Source organism: Lactuca virosa, chromosome 8 (genome assembly GCF_052849685.1).
Source record: "Lactuca virosa cultivar CGN04683 chromosome 8, Lactuca_virosa_CGN04683_v6, whole genome shotgun sequence".
In the NCBI taxonomy this organism is placed as follows: Eukaryota; Viridiplantae; Streptophyta; class Magnoliopsida; order Asterales; family Asteraceae; genus Lactuca; species Lactuca virosa.
The window spans coordinates 66056297-66081304 of NC_136433.1; the positions used below are offsets into that span (position 1 = coordinate 66056297).

The window sequence follows — 25008 nt, forward strand, 5'->3', positions numbered from 1 at the left end:
CACCATTAAAAAATGAAAAAAATTCAACTTTCTTTAACAGAAAAGTATGATAAATAAATGAAAAGAATACAACTTTTTCTAACATTGCATAACGAAAGTACATTGCTATAATATGCAGTTTATGTTATAACATGTCATCCACCATTACAGTAAAAAACTAAAAAAATTTAATTTTGTGTTATAACAGCATTACAACAGAAAAGTTTGATGGTATAATATGGTAAAAAGAGATTAACAAAAGTACATCGTCATTTTTTGTCATTTGAGTAAAAAATAAGTGTTATAACAGTATCAAACATGAATTGGCAGCAATGTGTCCTTGAAATAGTACAATTAAAAGAATAGAAACAATTACTAAAATGTTATAAGTACATATATCTAATAAACTCCAACTTGGCCAAGATCTCATTTGTAATAACAATAACCGGAAGCTTTGCAACCACCTCTTTACTTGTTGGTGGTGCTCTCGCTGTTGAATCCCCTTCTGGAAACTGTATACAAACATCAATAAAAATTTACTATTATGCCCCTCCCCTGGACCAAACACAACATGAGAGTCGTAAACTCCGTTTGTCATGCATTGGACTGGGACTAAGACCGATATCAACCAGACAAAATATGTAACTTTTTGTCCCACTGAAAAAGGTGGACCAACCACTGAGGTTGTGGAGGCTCTTGGTCCATAGTTAAATGTTCTTCAAACAAATACCCTTCAATAAATGACCTTTTTACCCTTGCTTAGAAGTGACCAATCTATATAAAATTTATCAAGAACCAGTTAACTATGCAAGTCTTCAGATGTTGCTTTTCAGAACATTCAGACACCATTTGTTCATCTTCTAGAAAGAGCCCTAATCCAACATTCCAAAATCCGGGTGAGGTGTATCTTGTCTTTAATATGGTTGCAACACAAGATATGACTGTGAAAAACTATGGCATCCATAACTTTTTTATAAGTAATAGATCAAAAGCTATGAAAGATGCATTTTTTCAGTCCATTGATTATATTCGACTAAAGGCCTAAAGTTCTTAAACCTTTTCCTAAGGGTAACTTGATCATCAAACCTTGATTACAACTAAAGCGAATTGAAGGTTCATGTAGTGATCATTAGTTCATAGTTCATACTCATGTCATGGAGCTTAATCTTGATCGAACATCATAATACTGTTTCATCATTGATTTGTGTAGATTTCAAACGCAAAGTCGTTACTTCGTTAAAACAGATTACAACAAACAAAAAGGAAAACGATAAAGAGGAAGCCTGATCATTATCTGAATATCATGTAAGCTAAAATCCACGCAATTTCAATATAAACAGACAAAAATAAAATAACGATAATAGATATTGATCTGCAAAAGAAATTTTTAATGTTTAACTTACCGATTTACGAAGAGAAGGGGAAGCGAAAGGGTAAAATTAATGGATCAGAGATCACTTTTGTCATTGTGGGTCGACCTCCACAGTAGTACTGGTGGGCGCTGCCTCCTCCCCTCACCGATCTTGTTCTTTCTCCTTTTAAATCTATATATTTCTCTCTTGATTTCTTTTGTTTCCTCATCCTCTCTTCTCTTAATCTCATCTCTCCTATCTTTTTCCTACTGAATTTAGCGAACACACACGCCCAATTGGTGGCAGTGTATGTTGTCGATTATAGTGGGAAAATGAATTTGGGCGTAGCTGATGCCTTATGGTTTAATACATATAAGTTAGGGTTTATGGATTATGTATTATGGCTTATGTATTATGACTTATGATTTAGGTTAGCCTAGGGCAGGCCAAATGGATAATGAGTGATGACTTATGACTTAAGGCTTAAGGCTCATAACTTAGGTATTACGGCTTATGGCTTATGTATTAGGGCTTAGGCCTTAGGCCTTATGGCCTATAGCTTATGGATTAAGGCTTATGACGTATAGCGTAGGGCATACGGCTTGGATATTATGGCTTATGGCTTGGATATTAGAAATTATGGCTTAAGGATTAAAGGCTTGTGGCATGAGGATTATGATTAGGTCATATGAGTTAAGGCGTATGCCTTATGGCTTAGCACTTAGGGATTAGGTCATAAGGACTTTATAGTATGACTTAGGGCTCAGGGCTTATGGGGTTTAACTTATGGTTTATAACTTATGACTTATGGTTTATTGCTTATAGCTTATGCCTCATGGTTTATGTCTTGTGGCTTAAGTCTTAAGGCTTAAGTGTCAAAACTTAGGTCTTAGGGAATATAGCTTATGACATAAGGCATAAGGAATACTTAGGGCATCGACTTATAAGCAAAGGCTCACTTCCACCTCAACCACCTCTACACCCCCACACTAACGCCTACCCCACTCCACCTCAACACCACACACACTAACTCCTACTCATCAACCCAACTCTACCCCCACCCATACCCATACCACCACATCACCCCATATCTACATCCACATCCATATTCCCACACCCACCCACCCTCACCCTATATAACCTACACCACCCATCCACATGCCTGACCCATACACCACCTACCTGCCCCACCTCTGACTCGCCTCATACTTCCATAGGATAGACGTAACCCATACATCACTACCTACCACCCTCCCCACACACATACCCATAGCCACACCTACATTCCCACCCCACCCTTACACCAACCAACCCCACTCATTCACCCACCCTTACACTCACACCAACAACTACTTGTATTACTCTATAAATATGGTTTACGTTTCATTGTCATATTTGACCCTTCAAGTTAAGTTATATATATATATATATATATATATATATATATATATATATATATATATATATATATATATATATATATATATATATATATACAATATTTCAGCATTAACCCACCTGCACACCTATCCCTACCCCAACCCATTTGAAATTGATTTTTAATCACAATAAAAGTATAATCTCTATTTATGTGTCTTGTGTGTGTGTGTGTGTGTGTATATATATATATATATATATATATATATATATATATATATATATATATATATTACGGTTAATTTATTTAAAATTTATTTAATAATATATATCAACATAAACTTTGAGAGTTTTAGAATTTTAGTTTTTGTATTAATTTTCAAAATTAAATACCATAATTTTAAGTTTGAGAGTATGAAAATTTTAGGTTTTTATAAATTTTCAAAATTAAACTTGATAATTTTAGGTTGCCGCTCTCATTTTCATTTCCCCCTTCCCAGTTTCAATTTTCCCTATTTCTAGACCTAATTCCATTTTAAACACACCTAATACGCTCATCCCTCTCTTCCCTACCCTTTATCTTCTTTCTAACCTACACCGACAACACCTATTGTCGGTCCACACACCGTGACCTCGCTTCTCACACATTTGATTTCTGATTGATCTTTGGATGAGTCGATTTCGACCTCTAAACAGGACAATAAAAACCCCAAGGACGATGAAGAGGACGAGAAAGAAGTTTCCCCGCCACCAAAAGACGATGAGGAAGAAGAAGTACCTGTGGAAGATGCAAAACCAATTGGTGATGTTGTTAGGGTTTCAGGAAAGGGGAAAACAAGGAGGAATCATTATAAATCATTCGAAACTGATGGCCTTTCTTAAGAACTTGTGAGTACCTTTTCATGTAATAATTCAGATTCCTTTGCATTTGTTCTTAGTTATGTGGTTTAACATGCTTGATGTTCTCTTACATAGTCTGCCATACTTCTGAATTGGGTCGTCTGTCACCAGAAATTTGAGAGGAACTTGCTCTATCGATAATTTCTCGTCCAGCCTATCGGAGTCCGATCCATCGATTTGGTGTTACGCACTCAAGGTTGTTGGTATGAATTTAATAATCCCTTTTAATCCTTCATCACAAATTTAACCCTAGATCTTCTGATTCTTTAGCAATCAAAGTTCAATTAATAGGGAAATGTCATTTAACTCTTCTTTTTTCCTGACTTTAGTTAATTTTGGAATTAGGTGCAACCTCTGTCTTGCGGAAACTTCTGCTTCCTTAACTTCAGCGTGATCGACACCTCCTAGAATTTGTCGTATGGCTGTTTCCAAGGTTTTAAAAATGTTGATTTGGTATGGGTACTCCTGGCTTTAACTCTGTGATGACGATGTAAGATTCTCCAAGTCTTAGATTTCAAGGTTTGTAATATCACACATAATCTTAAGATATCTAATATAATTTAGGTGTTATTATATGTTGACTTCTGCCACTGAAAATCATAGGTCAATATTCATTATGAAATTTCAATTATTTAGTTCTTGATTTGGTAAAAGGAAATTAAAAGAGCAAGCCCTAGTTTGGTTTGATTTCTTGGAGATGTTTGTACAGGGATTTGGAGTTGTTTATTATATGGAATTGGACCTTGTTATTTACTGCTGATGATTCTTTTTGAGAACTGGTTGAAACACGATCTAACAAAACAATATTGGTCCCACTGTTTTTTTTTTCTTTTCTTTTTTGCTATAAAACCCAGTTCAATAGGGATTAACCACTGTAGGTCTAGGTCCAAGGAGTTAAAACTTGATGCAGTAGTAGATTGATAGGTTGGTTGTATGGTTTTGTAACTTGGAAACTATATGTATGTATTATATGTAATTTGGATAATATATTGATGTTGATGTTGATGTTGGTGTTGTTAAACTAAACCAAGTGGAAATTGATATTAATATTTAATATTTCCAAATTTTAAGTTCATATTACACCCTCTAATGGAACATTGGCCAGAGCTGCAGACATACCGCCTACTTCTGCTTTAACAGGTATTATAGTGTGGTTTCTGTTGGTTTCTTGATAGTATATGTTATGCATGTAGTATACTAATAAATAATTGATACAAAAACGTGCTTCCTTATAGATTCTTTTTATAAGATCATGTATGATTCGACTTATAAATGGTTTATTTCTATTTTCTATTCACAGGCATATTAGCATATATGAAGCCCTAGAGTTAAGAGATACAGATTATGAGTATCTACGAAAAGGAGTGTTCTCATTTGATATTTTCTATCACAATTTGCATTAAGGAAATTTTTCAGAAGGATAAATGGTTATTAGATGTAGGAAGTTCAATACTTTTGGCTTATGTTTTTTTTGTTTTCTTTACCATATTTTTAGACTTGTTATAAGTACAAGTTCTTTTTGTTATTTTAATTAGGGATTTTATGTATGGATTTGTATTTCAATTATTAATAATATTGATTTCTTTTTATCGTTTCATATTGTTGATTTATGGTTACTTTCATTTATATTGTTTTGATGTGTATGAAATATAGCAAACGTAACAATAAAAAATTGAATTAATGTCACTAAATGTTAAACAATAATCACACTTCAAATTGTTCTTGTGTCTATAATATAAATGTGGCCATGTTTTTAAGTTTTTCAATGTCTCTAAAATTATACAATAGTCACTTTACATTATTTTTGACATGTGGCTAAATGGTTAACAATAACCATGATCTAAACTAAATATGTGTCTACATGGGTTTTAAGATCATGTTTTTCTTAAGTTTTTGTGACGATAACTTAACCAATAACAACATCGAAAAAAATAATGTGTCAAATAAATCACATTTCACTAAATTCAATACTCTGTGACTAATAATTAATATATCGTCATGTTTAGATAATATTTGTGTGTAGATAATATTTGTGTGTCAGAATATAAACCAAACGACATGTTAATATACATATAATGTGCCAATATGGAAGACAATAGTCATGTTCATCTATTGTTTCTATACGATAGACAATAGTCACAATAAAATATTATTTTTGTGACTAATTATTAGTAAATCGCCACTTATGAAATTAATTACATGTGACCATTTAGCGAACATTGTGATGTTCACCATAATTACATGTTTACAAAAGATACTGAATAGTCTTAATAAACTTTAAACTGTGTGACAATATATTAGTAAAACACCACACTAAAACAACATGCATGTCGCAAGTTGGTGATATACAGTCACTACAATTACTAAATAAATGTGTCCACTAATGGTTTAACGTCACAATATTGGATAAAATGATTGATTTTAGCAACAAAATTTCCTACCCATTAGCCACACTTTTATAATACGGTCACATTTTTTCATATCATACGGACACTACATTTTAAAGTGACCATAAGACCGATACGATGGCGTCACCTTCCGTCACACTTTTAGTGAACAAAAATAAAATGTCACTATACGCATATGGTCACACTTTTATGGTGTGACTGTAAGTCATTTTTCTTGTAGTGCCAGGAGTTTGAGTAAAGCCCTTCGCAACCAATCACGCCTTATAAGTGTGCACTTTCTCATCCATGTCGGTCTTCTTCTTGAAGATCCACTTCCACCCGACCGTCTTACGACCTGGCACATTCTTAACCAAATTCCAAACTTGGTTGTCATACATGGACTGAATCTCGCTGTCCATAGCCTCTTTCCATTTCGCAGACCCCGGGCCTGCCATGGCTTCCTTGTAGCTGTTAGGTTCATCCAAATTTACTAGTGTTCTATCACTAATAAACGTCTCCCCTTCAGTAGTAATATGGAAACCATAAAAATGGGGTGGAACGCTAACTCTTTCAGAACGTCTAAGAGGTAAGGACTCGTCAATCGGTTCAACAGGAGTTTCCTCCTCATGTTGAACGCCAGTGTTAGAGGTTCCTTCATCGTTTGATTCTTGAAGTTCTTCAAGATTGATTTGCCTCCCGCTGTCCCCTTGGCTTATGAGTTCTCGCTCTCGGAAAACCCCTCTCCTCGCAACGAAGACAACATTGTCACTCGGTCTATAGAAGAGATATCCAAAGGACTTATGCGGGTAGCCGATGAAAATACACCGCTCACTACGAGGTTCGAGCTTGTCGTGAGTCTCTCGTCTTACGAAAGCCTCGCAACCCCAAACCTTGATATGTGCCAACGAGGGAGCTTTCCCCGTCCACATCTCGTGAGGTGTTTTGGCAACCGTCTTTGTAGGGACTAGCTTAAGGATATGGGCGGCAGTCTCTAAGGCATACCCCCAGAATGAGATAGGTAGCAAAGCACAACTCATCATGGAATGAACCATGTCGAGTAAGGTTCGATTACGCCTCTCATCTACACCATTCAACTGCGGTGTCCTAGGTGGCGTCAATTGCGAAACTATTCCGCATTCCTTGAGGTAGTCGTGGAATTCAAGACTAAGGTACACTCCACCTCGATCGGATCGAAACATCATGATTTTCCTGCCCAACTGATTCTCCACTTCCTGCTTAAACTCTTTGAACTTTTCAAAGGTTTCTGACTTGTGCTTGATTAAGTAGATATACCCATATCTGCTATAATCATCGGTGAAAGTCACATAGAAGCAGCTTGCATCCCTTGTGGTGGATCTAAAGGGCCCACACACATCGGTGTGTATGAGATCCAATAAACCCTCACCCCTTTCACAAGTACCAGTGAAGGGTGATTTGTTCATCTTTCCAAGTAAACAAGATTCGCATACGTCATCGTCCCTAAGTTCGAATGATTCCAACACTCCATCCTTTTGGAGTTGGGCTATGCGCTTCTTGTTGACATGTCCAAGACAACAATGCCACAAGCATGCTTTGTCCAAACTATTGGATGAATCGATATGCAACACATCATTTTCTAAGTTGTCTACAACCATCACAGTTTCATATATTCCATTACAAGGCAATGCTTCAAAATAGAAAACACCATTAAGATAAGCATTAATAGAACCCTTTTCATTATAAAATGAATATCTAAATCCTTGTCTATACAAACCATGAAAAGAAATGATGTTTCTTGCTACTTCTGGCGAATAGCAACAGTTATTTAAATCTAGTCCTAATCCATTACTAAGCACTAAAGAGTAAACTCCAATCTTGGTGACAGGCGACGATCTTTTGTTCCCCATGATGAAGTTTATCTTTCCATGCTCCACATCCCTATTTCCTCTTAGGCCCTGCAAATTAGAACAAATGTGAAAACCACATCCTGTATCAAGTACCCAAGAAATAGCATGTGATGAATCATTAGATTGAATAGTGTAAATACCTGTGTAGGATGGCTTGATCTTTCCATCCTTGATATCTTGCCGGTACTTCGGGCAGCTTCGTTTCCAATGCCCTTTCTCGTGGCAGTAGTAGCACTCTGCATCCTTCGGGTTGGAATAGGGTGCAGCAGAACCAACTTTGGTCCCACTAGAAGAGGAACCATCTTGGGACTTTCCCTTATGGTGGCTCTTGGAAGGAGCCTTCCTCTTCTTACCCTTTCCCTGCCCAATAGCCAAGACAGGGGCAACAGTAGGTAGTTAATGCAACAGATTTATCCTTGAGGTTGCTCTCAACACTCCTCAATAAGCCCTGAAGCTTGCTCAAGGTGACCTCCTCCTTGTTCATGTGGTAGGTCATGCGGAACTGGTTGTATCACGGAGGCAAGGATGTCGATTGTCAGCTCTTCATCGAAGTTAACATTTAACTTCAGCATGAGATCAACATATCTTTGTATTTTCTGCAGATGAGCAGTAAGGGACTCTCCGTTCCCCATTTTGGTAGTGATCATCGAAGTGATGATCTCGTACCTCTCCTGCCTAGCGCTTTGGTGGTACCGGTCCAGCAAATCTTGATGCATCTCATATGGATATAAGTCCTCATAGGACTTCTGGAGTTCTTCAGTCATAGTTGTGAGCATGATGCAATGGAATTTCGTAGCATCACGCTCATGGGCCTCAAAGCCAGCGATCTCCTCGGGAGTAGCAATGTTAACGTTGATTTCTTTGAGCTTCTCGTCGAGGACATACTCCTTGTCCTCGTAACGGGTGACCATTCGAATGTTGCGGATCCAATCATTGAAATTGGACCCATCAAATATCGCCCTACCACACAAATTCATGAGTGAGAACGAGCCAGAAGAACCAGAAGCGTTGTTGTTCGAGTTCGACATCTGAAACAGAAAAGAGACAAAGTTTGATTAGATAAGAATCCCCAATTAAACACCCAAATGAGAAATTAGGGCTAGGATCCAACAATATTATTTAAAACTTAAAAGAGGGATGTCGTAATTTAAATTGCAAATAATTTGAAGGTAAGTGAATGACGATTCACTAACTTCCACCATGAAAAGCAAAAACAATTAGGTTTTAAATGTATTGAAACTCTTAGATCTTTTGAGATTCATTGAACTTTTCAATGGCATGTTTAAATCTCGACATGCCCTTTAAGTTTGTGGTTGGGATACCGATGATCACAAACAAGGTGTGAATAACCATGCAAATGTACTTGGTGCCCTCGATGTTACAGTCACCTAATCAATGTGCCGGTTAGCCACACACGCTCCATTGATCTATGACAAACAACGAGTCACCATTTGCCACCTTTTCTTAGAGCCAAATTAGTGTGTCGGTTGACCACACACGCTCCACTAACGTCTTAGCAAGGGTACAAAGTGTAATTCCATGGAATAGCATCAAATTCACATTTTTCCTAAAGTAACTAAGATTGGGAATTTTATAAAAACATTTAGTTACTTTATTAATCATTATACTTTTAATGAGGAATTAGGTTGCCCTATCCCACCCGTTCGGCTAACGACCCTCCACCAATCAAGGAAGCGGTGGGTGAGAGTGGACACCCATTAAACGGCCATTTTATAGGCCATAACCTTATAACCCTCTTATAGATCCGCTTCGTGAATGAGGCCTACTAACGGTAAGAATGACACTTATCTTATACATATATAAAAATGATTCTTATAATATTATACTAGTATAAGGTGAATTTTAAACTTGTAAAATTCTAGGGTTTGGAATTTACTTATTTCAAAATTAAACTTTTAATCCAAAAAATTAAATTCCAAAACTTGATGGCAAGTTTTGAAACATTTCAAAACTATCTAGATCAAAATTCAAATAATAATAATTAAACAATTAATTGGTGATTATCTAATTTTGACATAATCCAATTTCATGCAAGATAACCGAATCAAATAATTCAAATAATTAAGGTTTATCATATCATGCAATAATTATCCAATTAATTGATAATTATCTTTTATTTTGATAAGGATAATCACAATATATCAATAAAAATCAGATTTTATTAATCAAAAACAATTTTGGTAATTATCCAAACTCAAAATAGGTAAAAATCCCGAAATAATTCATCTGACCCGGCACCACCTCGTGGTGACCAGGCAGAAGCAAAAAACGATTTTTTTTTTCAGCTTGAAAACATAACTTTTGCATCAAATACATTAGAAAAACCATCCTAGGCTCTGATACCACTGATGGGTTTTACACAAAAGAACATTTCTATGTGCACATGCAAAAACCCTAAAGCTTGGATCTAGGTTTCTCTATTGTACAATTCATCCAAGGCTTGTAACCCTAATCTAGCATACTACAAAACTTGAGATCTACATAAATTACCAAGTAAGAATGTTACCTCTTATTTGTAGCAAGAATCTTCAACTTCAAGAGCTTGTGAGAACCTAGCACCTCAAATGCGATGCCTCTAATGGCTTACAAACACCAAGGCAAGAGGAGGATCTTGAAGAGAGAGTATGGAGGCTCCAAATTCGGCTCTAGGACTCTTAGGAACAAGTGGTAGCCGAAATATGAAGCCCTAGGGTGCTTTATATAGGTGTGCTATTAGGGTTTCATTCAAAACCCTAACTGGATAGCTTAGGCCCTAAGTTGTCCATTAGAACCTTCCAGAATGAGGCCTCTTGGACGATTTCAAATGGGCTTCCCTTCTTGATTTCGTCCACCTCCTTTCTAAGGATCCATAGCCCACAAATCAATTATCCAATAATTGCAATTCCAGTCCCCTTTATTTAATTAATCTCTTTTATCCACATAATTAATTCTTTACTAATATTAATCAAATAATATGGTTTTCCTTTAATATATTATTCATATAATATATTAATAAACCATAATATCCTCTTTCTCTCTCTTCATAAATCATCCTGTCATGTTGCTTTGGTGAAGGCAACCCAAAAGGACCATGCCAAACCGGGTCAAGTACATACCAAATATAGTTATGGACTTAGACACTAATCCAACACAAACTAGGTCAAGAAGTCAATAAGAGCCAACTCAGCTGACCACCACGTCGTGGTAGCCCTTTACCACGTCGTGGTGCCGAAACGTCAAGATAGTCGCGACCAACCTCGCCACCACGCCGTGGTAACAAGGTTTTCAGCAGCTTAACGCATTCAACCATTTTCCTCGATTCTAAATGACCTCCAACTCAGATCTGGTCCATAATAAGGTCTAGATGGATAAAGTTTTCAACTTTATCCAATAGAACCCTCCAAAGTGTATAGATCTCAACTTTAAGGTCCCAAAAACTATATGGATTAAGCAATAATCACTCGATCCATATGTTTACTTGATCAAAAGCTGTAAAAGAGTCTCCAACACCAAACACATGATAAAAATCAGTGCTTTTTAGACATGCATGTCTGATGCATGTCTTGAACTCTTATTAGGCCAAACTAGGGCAAAAAGGCCAAGATTCCATGCATGGCCTCAAGACTCAAATCTAATTCAGATCTAAAGAGTCAAATGCTCCAAATGGCCTGGAGATTCATAAAGTTGCAAGCTTTATGAAGTTTAACCTTCCAAAGAAACAAGGCATGGAGAAAAGTGGACAAAATCCAAAGATCTATCAACTAACTCATCAAGATGAAGACTTTATACCTCTTTGAGATGCTTGAGGAAGATAAACTCCAGGATCTACATTCCTTTGGGCTCACAATGTAACATCCGGTTTCCAGGTATGTTAATTTAAGCATTTATTTTAAGAAGTTTGGGTGGACTCGACGAGTTGGTGCCTCAACTCGTCGAGTGGGATCGCGACTTGGTGACGTGTTTAATGAATGGAATCGACGAGTCGGGTATCTGACTCGCCGAGTCAGCGCTGCTGAGGAAAACCCTAATTGCTCGGGTTTATGGCCTATTTAAAGGCTCTTATGGCCTTCATTTGCGGCCACACTTTCCCTTGAGAGACCCTAATCGATCCAGAGAGCTTAGAGAGAGAGTGGGAGCTAATTTCTTCATTTTGGTGCATTCTTGCAAGAAAGAAGGAGAGGGTTCAAGCTTAGCTGTCTAGAAGGGGCTCAGATCTTTCACTATTTCATTCAAGGTTGCTGTAAAGGTATGAGTTCATACCCGTTTTCGTTTGATTAGTAGATCTCATAAATTTAGGGTTTCTTTACCCTCTTTTAAGTTGAGTTATGAGATATGTGAAGTCCCTTTGAGGCCTAGACATCAGATCTGGACCTTGAGAGGTCCAGAGAGTCCCAAGAACCCAGCTTTATGCAGTCATATAAGATAATTGAGCTTAAGACACCATTACCAGGATTATTTTGCCAAATAGAGCTAGATGAGTGATGCATGGTCATAAAGTTCGAACCTTTACGTGACTAATGAGCCTTTAGTGCATAGATCTGAAGTTTGGGAAAGTATCTTGCACTAAATCGACTGAATGCAAAAGAGTCTTAATAGACTCGCCGAGTCGAGCCGCTGACTCGGCGAGTAGTCCAGGGTTTTATCCCGACGAACTGAGTAAGATGGTGACCCGTCGAGTTAGGGGTTAGCTCGTCGAGTTGGAGCTTGCTGGGGTTGCCATGAATCGACTGGACTCGACGAGTCTCCCGAGTGCACTCGACGAGTCTGGTCAAATTTGGACCGTTGACTGGGGTTGACTTCTGTTGATTTTAGGGTTTGGTCAAAATGAGTGAAAGAGGTCAGGGAAGGGTAGAATGGTCTTCTACCCACTTTTCAGAGATAAGAGTAGAATATTAATTAGAAATATTAATTTGTGATAGGCGGAGGCTAGGCCGAGGATTTCGGGCACGAGACTTTTACTAGCTATCTTACGAGGTGAGTCTTCTCACTATACCTTACCTGGAGTGGTAGTTATGTGTGACCGGAAGGTCTTATGCGTTTATAAGTGTTATGTGATATATGTGATATGTATATGTTTGCATGGTTTGGACCGGAAGGTCAACAGGGTTTGGACCGGAAGGTCAACAGGGTTGGGACCGGAAGGTCAACCGAGCTAGGACCGGAAGGTCATCATGGGTAGGGCTGGAAGGTCTACCAGATGTGTGGGACCGGAGGGTCCCACTGAGACACATTAACCGGAAGGTCTCGTAGGGTTATAGCCTTGAGTGGCAAATTATATGTGCGTGATATTTTGGGGAACTCACTAAGCATTCGTACTTACCGTGTTATGTGTTATGTGTTTCAGGTACCTCAGAGGATCGCGGGAAGGCACCGACGTGATTGTAGACACACCCTTGTTATGGAGCTATGTTAGTGGATCCTGGATTTGAATAATTGTTTTGAAAACTTGTTGATTGATTTTGAGAATTAATGATGAGGCATATGTTTTATGAGTATTAAAAATGAAAAATTTGGGTTGAAAATTTACGATGTTACAAGTTGGTATCAGAGCCTTGGTTTGAGGGATTCGGATACACCTTCGGGCATATCTGGACTCAAAATGAGGATTTGAGGAAAGTTTTCAAAAAGAAACAATTTTTCTAAAAAGGGTAAAAGATTTCCAGAAAAAGCGGAAAGGATCAGTGTGTACAATTAGCCAGCGCCCGAACGGTGATTTCCCAAAATACCCTTACTTTATGTGTTACGAGCTGTTATGAGATATGTTATGCATGCTATAGAGTAGGCTAGGTATTTCATAATTTAGGACTAGAGTGGCCTGGTTTGTGATGCCTTAGCCTAGGGGTCTGTTATCTGAGGTTTGCTTTAGTGCAAATAGGGAGCAGGAATGAGTTCATGATAGATATTCTATGATAGTAGTCGATGTATGACGAGATATAGAGTACTTGTGAGCTAGGATCCTAGGAGGAGGACTTGGGATGAACACAGATGCGGTGTGGAAGGTAGTATTGGGCCCGTACTATTGGAAACACCGGATCAGTGAGCAGCCCAAGTAAGAATCCTTAGGGTGCTAGAGGAAAAGTAGGAGCGAGTGATCGAGTGTGAGTAATCTCGGTCGAGTCTCTAATTATTTATGTTGTGTTTCAGAGACATCATGGTGGGTACGCGCCACAACCCAGGAGGCAGTGGTACCAGCGGTACCAGTGATGAGGAGATTCGTAGGTTGATTCATGAGGAGGTGGCCGCAGCCATTTGAGCTGAGATACCAGAGATGTTTGGGTCTATCAAGACCAGTTTGATTGAGACATTTGACGAGCGATATGCTGCTCTTACCGAGGCTGTTGTTGCTGCAGCCACTGCAGTCGTCGCTGCTGCCAGGCCACAGGGAGGTGACTCGTTGTTGTACCGGGAGTTCAGCAACACGAAGCCACCTGAGTTCGATGGGACTCAGGATCCGATTACAGCGATGAGATGGATCTCTGACATTGAGTGGTGTTTCTACACTTGTTCCTGCCCGGAACATTTGAGGGTACGGTTCGCACTGAACCAGCTTCGCTTGGGAGCGAAGGACTGGTGGAAGTTTGTGACAGCTGACTTTGCTACTGTAGAGCTTACCGCGGTGACTTGGGAGAGGTTCACCGCTATGTTTCGAGGCGAGTACGTTCCCCCGGTGGAGAGGGAACGATTGGTCCAGGAGTTCTTGTCCCTCAAGCAGGGGACTGAGTCTGTGACGGTGATCACGAGGATGTTTCATGAGAGGGCGTTGTTTTGCCCTGAGCACGTGTCTTCTGAGCAGGCACGTATGAGCTGTTATCTGAGCATACTGAGGAGAGACATTCGTGAGTTCGTGGCGAACTCGACATACCGTATATTTTCCGAGCTCCAGGAAAATGCTTGGAAGAGGGAGATTGAGCTGGAGACTTAGGCCAGGGAGGAGGTGGAGTCTCAGAGGAGGGATAGACGACTGGCACAGTCTCAGCCGGCAGCCAAGTGGGCAAAGCCCGCTGATTCAAGATCTGCAGGCCAGAAGGGCCACACTTGTGGGAAGTGTGGCAAGGGACATGAGGGGATCTGTCGAGCAGGCGCTTGCTACAAATGTGGCAAGGAGGGGCATATAGCCAAGGATTGCCCCAAGGGGTTCATGGTCTGTTTTCACTGCAACTAGACTGGCCATAGGAAGGCCGAGTGCCCGCAGTTGCTTCAGGGATCAGCGCGGGGATCTGCACCTTCTGCTACTCGAGCTACCGATAGTCGGCCGATGAAGGCCGAGGCACCGAAGGCTCGCGGTAGAGCTTTCCAGTTGACAGCGGAGGAGGTCCGCGCAGCACCCGACGTTGTGGATGGTATGTGATCTCTTGCTTATTCTATTATTGAGATATGTTATGCATATATTTTGATATACATAGGTACTTTTCTTGTGAATTCTATGCCTGATTTGGTGTTATTTGACTCGGGTGCGAGTCGATCTTTCGTATCCCTAGCATTTAGTCGTCACATCAGTATCCGACATGAGGCGTTGAGTCGACCTTTGAGAGTCTCCATAGCTGATGAGCATGCTGTTTTTGCGACTGATGTGATCCGGGGATGTGTGCTTGAGATTTTCGGTGTTGAGTTCCCGATAGATCTGATACCGATTGCGATGGGGGATGTCTGTGTCATTGTAGGCATGGACTGGTTGAGTCGTTTTGGAGCGGTGATCGACTGTGAGCGTCAGTTGGTGACCATACGAGACCCTAGTGGGGGAGTGCTTACAGTATATGGTGAGGGTACCCGATCAGGCTCGGCATTTTGTTCGGCCGCCAGGGTGAGACAGAGTCTACAGCAGGGTTGCAGGGGTTTTGTAGCGTATGTGATGGATACACGAGTTGCTGCTGAGAGACCGAGTACTATCGTTGATGTTCCGATAGTGAGTGAGTTTCCGGATGTTTTCCCCGAGGAGTTGCCGGGTGTGCCTCCCGAGAGGCAGGTGGAGTTCCGTATTGATTTGATTCCGGGGTCGGCGCCTATCGCCAAGGCACCCTACCGCCTTGCGCCGCCAGAGATGCAGGAGTTATCCTCACAGCTCCAAGAGTTGTTGGGGAAGGGTTTTATCCGGCCGAGTAGTTCGCCATGGGGAGCACCGATCCTTTTTGTCAAGAAAAAGGACGGCTCACACCGGATGTGCATTGATTATCGGGAGTTGAATAAGCTGACGGTCAAGAACCGTTATCCACTCCTGAGGATCGACGATCTGTTCGATCAGTTGTTGGGTGCATCTTGGTTTTCCAAGATCGATTTGAGGTCTGGTTATCACCAGATGAGGGTTCGTGAGGAGGATGTTCAGAAGACATCCTTTAGAACTCGTTATGGGCATTACAAGTTCGTGGTGATGCCCTTCGGGCTCACCAATGCACCAGCAGCGTTCATGGATCTCATGAACCGGGTATGCAGGCCTATGTTGGATCGTTCGGTGATCGTGTTCATCGACGATATTTTGGTGTATTCGAGGTCTAGAGAGCAGCATGAGGAGCATTTGAGAGAGGTCCTCGGAGTATTGAGATCGGAGAGGCTTAATGCCAAATTCTCCAAGTGTGATTTCTGGTTACGAGAGGTCCAGTTATTGGGGCACCTCGTTAATCAGAATGGGATTTTGGTCGACCCGACCAAGATTGAGGCGGTTATGATTTGGGAGGTGCCGGGATCCCCCACCGAGATCAGGAGTTTTCTGGGGTTGGCCAGCTACTATCGGAGGTTTATCAGAGACTTCTCCAAGATCGCCGTTCCTCTCACCAGGTTGACCCGGAACGGCGTTGCTTTTACTTGGGGTCCCGAGCAGCAGACCTCGTTTAAGACTCTTCGCCATAGATTGTGCGAAGCTCCAGTGTTACCTCTTCCTGAGGGAATGAAGGACTTTGTGGTCTACTGCGATGTATCTATATATGGGTTGGGTGCAATGCTCATGCAGAGAGGGCACGTGATAGCATACGCTTCGAGGCAGCTGAAGCCTCATGAGACGAGGTATCCCACCCACGACTTGGAGCTGGGGGCGGTGGTGTTTTCACCCTCAAGATCTGGCGTCACTATTTGTACGGGGTTCGGTGTACCATATACACGGACCACAAGAGCCTGAAGTATCTTATGGATCAGCCTAACCTGAATATGCATCAGAGAAGGTGGCTAGATGTAGTAAAAGACTATGATTGTGAAATCTTGTATCACCCGGGCAAGGCTAACGTGGTAGCCGACGCCCTGAGCCGCAGATCAGAGAGTGACCCGATTCGGGATATATGCCTGAGGATGACAGTGATGACTCCGGTATTGGATATCATTCGAGAGGCCCAGGCGGAGGCCGTGAAACTGGATAACCGCAAGAGGGAGCGGGTGATTGGATAGGTGTCCGAGTTTGTGATGGATAGCCGAGGACTTATGACCTTCCGAGGGCGGATTTGGGTGCCCTATACAGACGGGGCTCGGCGTATACAGATGGAGGAGGCGCACAGATCGAGATTCTCGATCCATCCCGGGGCTATTAAAATGTATGTGGATATGAAGAGAGATTACTGGTGGCCTTGTATGAAGAGGGATGTCGCGTGGATAGTTAAGAGGTGCTTGACTCGCCGTCGGGTCAAGGCAGAGCACCAGCGTCCGCATGGTCCATTACTGCCCCTGGAGGTTCCCCAGTGGAAATGGGAACAAATTTCGATGGACTTTACCACCAAATTACCGAGAACGGCGCGTGGAGTTGATGCGATCTGGGTGATTTTGGATCGGTTGACGAAGAGTGCTCACTTCCTTGCTATTAGTGAGAGCTCTTCTACTGAGAGGCTGGCTGATATTTATGTGCGAGAGGTGGTAGCTCGGCATGGAGTGCCGACGTCCATAGTGTCGGATCGGGATGTGCGTTTTACTTCGAGATTCTGGAAGAAGTTCCATGAGGAGTTGGGAACGCGATTTCATTTTAGTACCGCCTACCACCCACAGACAGACGGACAGAGCGAGCGAATGATTCAGACGCTCGAGTACATGCTTCGAGCATGTGTTATGGACTTCGGTGGGAGTTGGGACACATACCTACCCTTGGCTGAGTTTTCTTACAACAACAGCCATCACTCGAGCATTGGTATGCCTCCCTTTGAGCTCCTGTATGGGAGAAGGTGTCGTACCCCCATCTGTTGGGGAGAGGTGGGGCAGAGAGTTATGGGAAGCACTGAGATAGTGTTGAAGACGACTGAGCAGATTCAACAGGTCAGACAGAGGTTATTGACAGCCCAGAGTCGTCAGAAGAGTTATGCGGATAGGCGACGATCCGAGCTCGAGTTTCAGGTCGGAGATTTTGTACTCCTGAAAGTTTCCCCATGGAAAGGGGTGATCCGGTTCAGAAAACGGGGAAAGTTGGGACCCCGATACATCGGTCCTTTCAGAGTGACCGCCAGAGTGGGGAAGGTAGCTTACCGTTTGGAGCTGTCTGATGAGTTGAGTCATATACATAACACCTTCCACGTGTCCCAGTTGCGGAAGTGTGTGGCTGAAGAGACGCCAGTGGTACCACTAGAGGACATTTAGGTGGATGCGAGCCTGAATTACATCGAGAGGCCGATCGCGATCATAGATCGAAAAGTGAAGGTTTTGAGGAACAAAGAAGTGCCCCTGGTTCAGGTCCAGTGGCAACATCGGAAGGGGTCCAATCTGACTTGGGAGCCGGAGTCAGAGATGCGAGAGCAGTACCCGAGCTATTTGCGGAGCAAGACTTCGAGGGCGAAGTCTAATTCTAGTGGGGGAGAATTGTAACATCCGGTTTCCAGGTATGTTAATTTAAGCATTTATTTTAAGAAGTTTGGGTAGACTCGACGAGTTGGTGCCTCAACTCGTCGAGTGGGATCGCGACTTGGTGACGTGTTTAATGAATGGACTCGACGAGTCGGGTATCTGACTCGCCGAGTCAGCGCTGTTAAGGAAAACCCTAATTGCTCGGGCTTGTGGCCTATTTAAAGGCTCTTATGGCCTTCATTTGCGGCCACACTTTCCCTTGAGAGACCCTAATCGATCCAGAGAGCTTAAAGAGAGAGTGGGAGCTAATTTCTTCATTTTGGTGCATTCTTGCAAGAAAGAAGGAGAGGGTTCAAGCTTAGCTGTCTAGAAGGGGCTCAGATCTTTCACTATTTCATTCAAGGTTGCTGTAAAGGTATGAGTTCATACCCGTTTTCGTTTGATTAGTAGATCTCATAAATTTAGGGTTTCTTTACCCTCTTTTAAGTTGAGTTATGAGATATGTGAAATCCCTTTGAGGCTTAGACATCAGATCTGGACCTTGAGAGGTCCAGAGAGTCCCAAGAACCCAGCTTTATGCAGTCATATAAGAATATTGAGCTTAAGACACCATTATGAGGGTTATTTTGCCAAATGAAGCTAGATGAGTGATGCATGGTCATAAAGGTCGAACCTTTACGTGATTAATGAGCCTTTAGTGCATAGATCTGAAGTTTGGGAAAGTATCTTGCACTAAATCGACTGAATGCAAAAGAGTCTTAATAGACTCGCCGAGTCGAGCCGCTGACTCGGCGAGTAGTCCAGGGTTTTATCCCGATGAACTGAGTAAGATAGTGACCCGTCGAGTTAGGGGTTAGCTCGTCGAGTTGGAGCTTGCTGGGGTTGCCATGAATCGACTGGACTCGACTAGTCTCCCGAGTACACTCGACGAGTCTGGTCAAATTTGGACCGTTGACTGGGGTTGACTTCTGTTGACTTTAGGGTTTGGTCAAAATGAGTGAAAGAGGTCAGGGAAGGGTAGAATGGTCTTCTACCCACTTTTCAGAGATAAGAGTATAATATTAATTAGAAATATTAATTTGTGATAGGCGCAGGCTAGGCCGAGGATTTCGAGCACGAGACTTTTACTAGCTATCTTACGAGGTGAGTCTTCTCACTATACCTTACCTGGAGTGGTAGTTATGTGTGACCGGAAGGTCTTATGCGTTTATAAGTGTTATGTGATATATGTGATATGTATATGTTTGCATGGTTTGGACCGGAAGGTCAACAAGGTTTGGACCGTAAGGTCAACAGGGTTGGGACCGGAAGGTCAACCGAGCTAGGACCGGAAGGTCATCATGGGTAGGGCCGGAAGGTCTACCAGATGTGTGGGACCGGAGGGTCCCACTGAGACACATTGATCGGAAGGTCTCGTAGGGTTATAGCCTCGAGTGGCTAATTATATGTGCGTGGTATTTTGGGGAACTCACTAATCTTTCGTGCTTACCATGTTATGTGTTATGTGTTTCAGGTACCTCAGAGGATCACGGGAAGGCACCGGCGTGATTGTACACACACCCTTGTTATGGAGCTATGTTTGTGGATCTTGGATTTGAATAATTGTTTTGAAAACTTGTTGATTGATTTTGAGAATTAATGATGAGACATATGTTTAATGAGTATTAAAAATGAAAAATTTGGGTTGAAACTTTACGGTGTTACACACAATATGATCTTCCACCACCTTCTTCCTTCACAAGCAACAAACACACACATTTAAGGCTAAAAACTCACACAATGGATCTAGGGTTTGCAAAGGACGATTTGGAGAGATGGAGGCTGATGGGAGGGATGCTATGAGAGGTTAAGGAGTTTAAATAGGGGTTGCTCGACCCTTAAACTTTAGGGTTTTCTCCAACAAACGCCACCATGTCGTGGTATCCCTTTACCACGTTGTGGTGGTTCATTAACTCCCGCGGCCCAAAAGCCTATCGCCACGCCGTGGTGAGGCTTCACCATATCGTGGCCAAAAAAGAAATCATACACAATCTTAAATAATTTCATACTTGGAATCGAGTGTTACAATCATACTTTCATTCTCATTAGTGTTGATATCATCAAACAATGCCTCAACACTTGTACCACATGCATCATAAATTACAAATAATAATGTGGAAATTATATATATATATATATATATATATGTATATATATATATATATATAATTGAATTATAACTTGTTAAATTACTATAACAGTTACGGTTAACTAAAAATATTAATTGAGTTTTTTTATTAATAAATAACTATATATATATATATATATATATATATATATATATATATATATATATATATATATATATATATATATATAAGACTATAGAGAGTGGTCTTAGCAACCGATGGACAATGGTGACATGGACACAGCGAACGCCGGGTCGTTTACCCGGCATGCCTACCTCGGAAGGGTAAATCGTCAATGACACACCAACTTCTCTTCTTCTTCCTCTCGTCTTCCCTCTTTCTTCTCCCCCACTCGGCAGCCCAGACCCTCTCTCTCTCTCTCTCTCCCTTTCTTCCTTGCTATGGCTGAGGTGAAGCTCGACAGAAGCAAGATGACTCCCCCCCCCCCCCCCCCCCGGCCTAATGCATACATAGTGTTTGAATTGTTATTTTATACTTCACATATAATATATATTTTTTGTATTGGTTTTTATTAGTTTATATAGAATTTTATTTTTAATTATAATATAGTTAACATGTGATTTTATTTGAATAATAATAAATTTTTTTAAAAAAACTACATATTTTATAATACTTAAAATTATGACGTACAAATGTATGGAGTAAAATTTTGACATACAAATATATGTCATAAAATGTGTCAAATTCATGATGTAGTTGTAATTGTTTGTCAATATTTTTTTTAAATGTTAAAAGTTTATGATTTAGAAATGATCATTCATAAATATATGTCGTAATTGTCTGTCATAAATTTTAAATTTATTACGACTAATGTATGTAGTGTTTCATTTATGACAGTTTTTAATGACATATATTGAATGCCATCAATACTTTTTATTTCTTTCAACCAACTTGGACAAAATGGAAATGAAAAAAAAATCAAGGGAAGTATATACGGTATTATTATACGTATCTTTCATTCACGTAAATCGTCAAATAATAATAATTGGTGGTACACACATTATTCCACTCACAAGGGATACACGAAGCAATTTAGAGGTACATATAAAATTACCCAATATATATCGGTTGTTCCCTTTTCCCACTGAGAATTGGAGATTGAGACTATTGAACATATCTTTATTTATTGTACAATTGCCAAGAAGTTATGTCTTGCAGATCAATTTCTAGGATCCCCAATTGCTTAACAATCTTTGGATGCAGTCATTTCTTGTCATTTTCAGGTGTTGGAGAACCTTCTTTTTGCGACTACTAAGTAGACTATTTTTCATAATATGGTGATGCACTCTTTATTTTTTATATCTAATAGAATTTGGAAATGTAGACTCAGATTGGATAGCTTTGGCATATAAATCCAATTATCGCTCACTTGTAATTCTTTTTTTTTACTAGTTTTTGCTCGTCTTATAGTTTGAATAAAAATTCGCCTACAGTACATTCAAAAAGAAATAAAAAACAGAACTTTGAGATCGAGTGTAGTAGGTTTAAGTTTTTTAAGTTATAGTTGATCTTGTTGATGTGAAAACTACGTTCTGCATTTGGCGAAAGATGTTAACGAACACACAAAGAAAACTATAAAACTGAGAAAATGTTGCCAAAAGCTTCATAAACCAAAAAACATAGACAATACAAGTAAATTCCAAACAATCAAAATAAAGGCATTCAATCGTAGTTCTTTTTCCTTTCTTCTCGTCTCCTTTTCTTTAATTCATTACATTGAGTCTATTCTTAATTAGATACCAAGCACTCGCCCCCAGTGAGATAGTGAGAAATCAAAAGAAGCATCAAAAGATTTGAGAGAGATAGGACCCCACTAGAAATAATAGATGTGCAAGAATTATATTTTTTTTTAATTAGAATTTTTGAAGGAACTGTAATAAGAAAGGCATTCACCTCGTAGCTTAGAGCATCACAACATCTGGAACAATAACTGGGAACTTGTGAATACTATCTGCCCATGCCCCAGTTTTTGGAACTTCGATGTCTCTAATACACTTCCAGACTACACTGTTACACTTAAACCCACTCCCAAACCCTATTTGCCAAACCCTGTTACCTTTCTTCATCCTACCTTTAGCTTCTATGTAACCCATCTCGTACCATACCGATGATGATGATGTATTCCCAAACCTATACAACGTCATCCTTGACGCTTCCACATGTTCATCTGTCAACTTCAAACTCGATTGAACCTTATCGATTACTGCACGTCCTCCGGCATGGACACAGAAATGCTCGAAGGCCTTTGTGTAATCTGGAATGTATGGTTTCATGTTCATCTTAAAGAGTTTTCTCCCTACGAGGTTGAAAAGAAATATGGCTTGCTCCGACACAGGAAGAACCAAGACCCCCAGTCTGCTGATGTTTGATTTCAAGGAGTTAGCGGCAATTACCATGAGATCCTTGTCCAGGGCTACGCCAAGTTTTCCATCTTTGTCTTCTTTATGGGTGATACAACCATAAGATCTATCGTCAGCTCCTTTGTGTGTCCTGACAACATGTGAAAGACTATACTTTGCATGTTTACGTAGGGACCTTTTATTAGTCAAGAGGATCGCTGCACATCCCATTCTGAACAGAATATTTGGAACCAGCATCGATCTTACCTTACCCGTATAAGAATTTGGGGTAATGATTTCAGTGCTTATAACAATCGCATTTGATTCAGGATGCACCCGAAGAAGATTTTTAGCTAAATCAATCGAAATTAGGCTTGCACTACACCCCATCCCTGACAAGTTATAGCTTTTCACATCACTTCTCATCTTATACTTGTTAATCACCATAGATGAAATAGAAGGAGTGGGATTAAAGAGGCCGCAGTTTACTATTACAATGTCAATGTCTTGAGGGCTAATCCCCGTTTGCTCAAACAAAGAATCCATTGATGAGAAAATGACAAGTTCGGTTTCTTCTCTAGAACCGATCAAAGTTGGATTTGGTGGTATGTAATGTAATGGGTGGGGCAAGCTAGTTTCGGCACCCAACCCTGCCCGTTCGAAGACCTTCACTAGGAATTCAACGCCTTTTTGATGTGAGGCTAAGATGATGCGTCCATGTTCATATGCTGTAGCATGGGGTACCCTATACATTGCGGGAGGCTTGAAACAGGCAAAGTCAAGGAGATAGACGGGTTGAGACTTGTTCATGAAGTGAACGGTGAATATGGTGATGATTACTAGCAAGAAAGAGATGATGTACCATATGAATGAGAGATCATGTAGAGAGAGAAGATGCTTACTGAGGTAATCTTGACCTTGTTGAACTGCTTGAATGGAAATGGTAACGGTGACATATATGAGTAGGAGTGTGAGCATGTGATTAATGATATGTTTGTAGGCTCCTTTTGCAACCTTACTCATGCTGGATGTCTGGGATTCAAGATGAGGCTCAAATCCCTCTGACATCTTGGAGGAAGAAGAGGAGTGTGATTGTGTGGGGAACTTCTGCATATTACAAAAGTTGTCGACGGGTATCTATGGAGGTAGAGGGGACGAAGAAGGGGAAGGTGAAAATTTAAATGTGTAGTAGATGAAGAGATGTCAGAGTCGGGTGAGAAAAGATTAAATGAGGGGGCGTTTATGTCTTTAATAGCATTTATTTACTAGTAATCAATACTACACATGGTACTAGTTTTGCACCTATCCATAGTCTACTTGTATTTACAAATCCATTGTACATAAATTTGCCAAGACATAATGATTTTCATTTTAGTGTGTTTTTTTCTTCGTTTTTTACTTTAGAAAATTTACATTTCTCACAGAATAACCTTCGGCTAATTTATATTGGTGGTTGTTAGGGCATCCCCAATGTATTGAATTTTATAGAGTTTAATAGATTGACACATCATCCATTAAACATTTATACAACACAACTCACAACCTATTAAACATCTATTCAATCCTAATCACCATTTTATTCTTTCTATTGAACCATTCATTGATCATTCAACTCTACTTCATGTCATCACTCACACTCCATTCAACTCTCATTCAATCCTAATCATCACCATACACTACTAGAAATTGAACTTTCAGCGACGGAATCAGCGACAGATTATATCCCTAGCTGAATTAGCGACGGATTTCCGATTGGTTTCCGACGGAAAGTATATTAAGTGAAAAATAATCAAATGCAGTTATTAGGTTGGGATCAACGACGGTTTATCGAGGGATTAGATAGGGAATGGCGAAGG

At 40.4% G+C, this 25008-nt stretch overlaps 1 long non-coding RNA gene and 2 pseudogenes across 1 annotated transcript; 1 reads left to right on the forward strand and 2 right to left on the reverse strand.

Moving 5' to 3' along the window:
• Positions 1 to 362: 362 nt before the first annotated feature.
• Positions 363 to 1427, reverse strand: LOC145130432 (E3 ubiquitin-protein ligase AIP2 pseudogene; annotated as a pseudogene).
• A 1851-nt stretch (positions 1428 to 3278) lies between these two features.
• LOC145134127 (uncharacterized) lies at positions 3279 to 5139 on the forward strand. Its single transcript, XR_013718936.1, has 4 exons — positions 3279 to 3612; positions 3720 to 3811; positions 3954 to 4127; positions 4909 to 5139. It is a non-coding gene; the product is annotated as an uncharacterized LOC145134127 (long non-coding RNA).
• Positions 5140 to 22394: 17255 nt separating this feature from the next.
• On the reverse strand, positions 22395 to 24319 carry LOC145132177 (3-ketoacyl-CoA synthase 5 pseudogene; annotated as a pseudogene).
• Between the last annotated feature and the right edge of the window lie 689 nt (positions 24320 to 25008).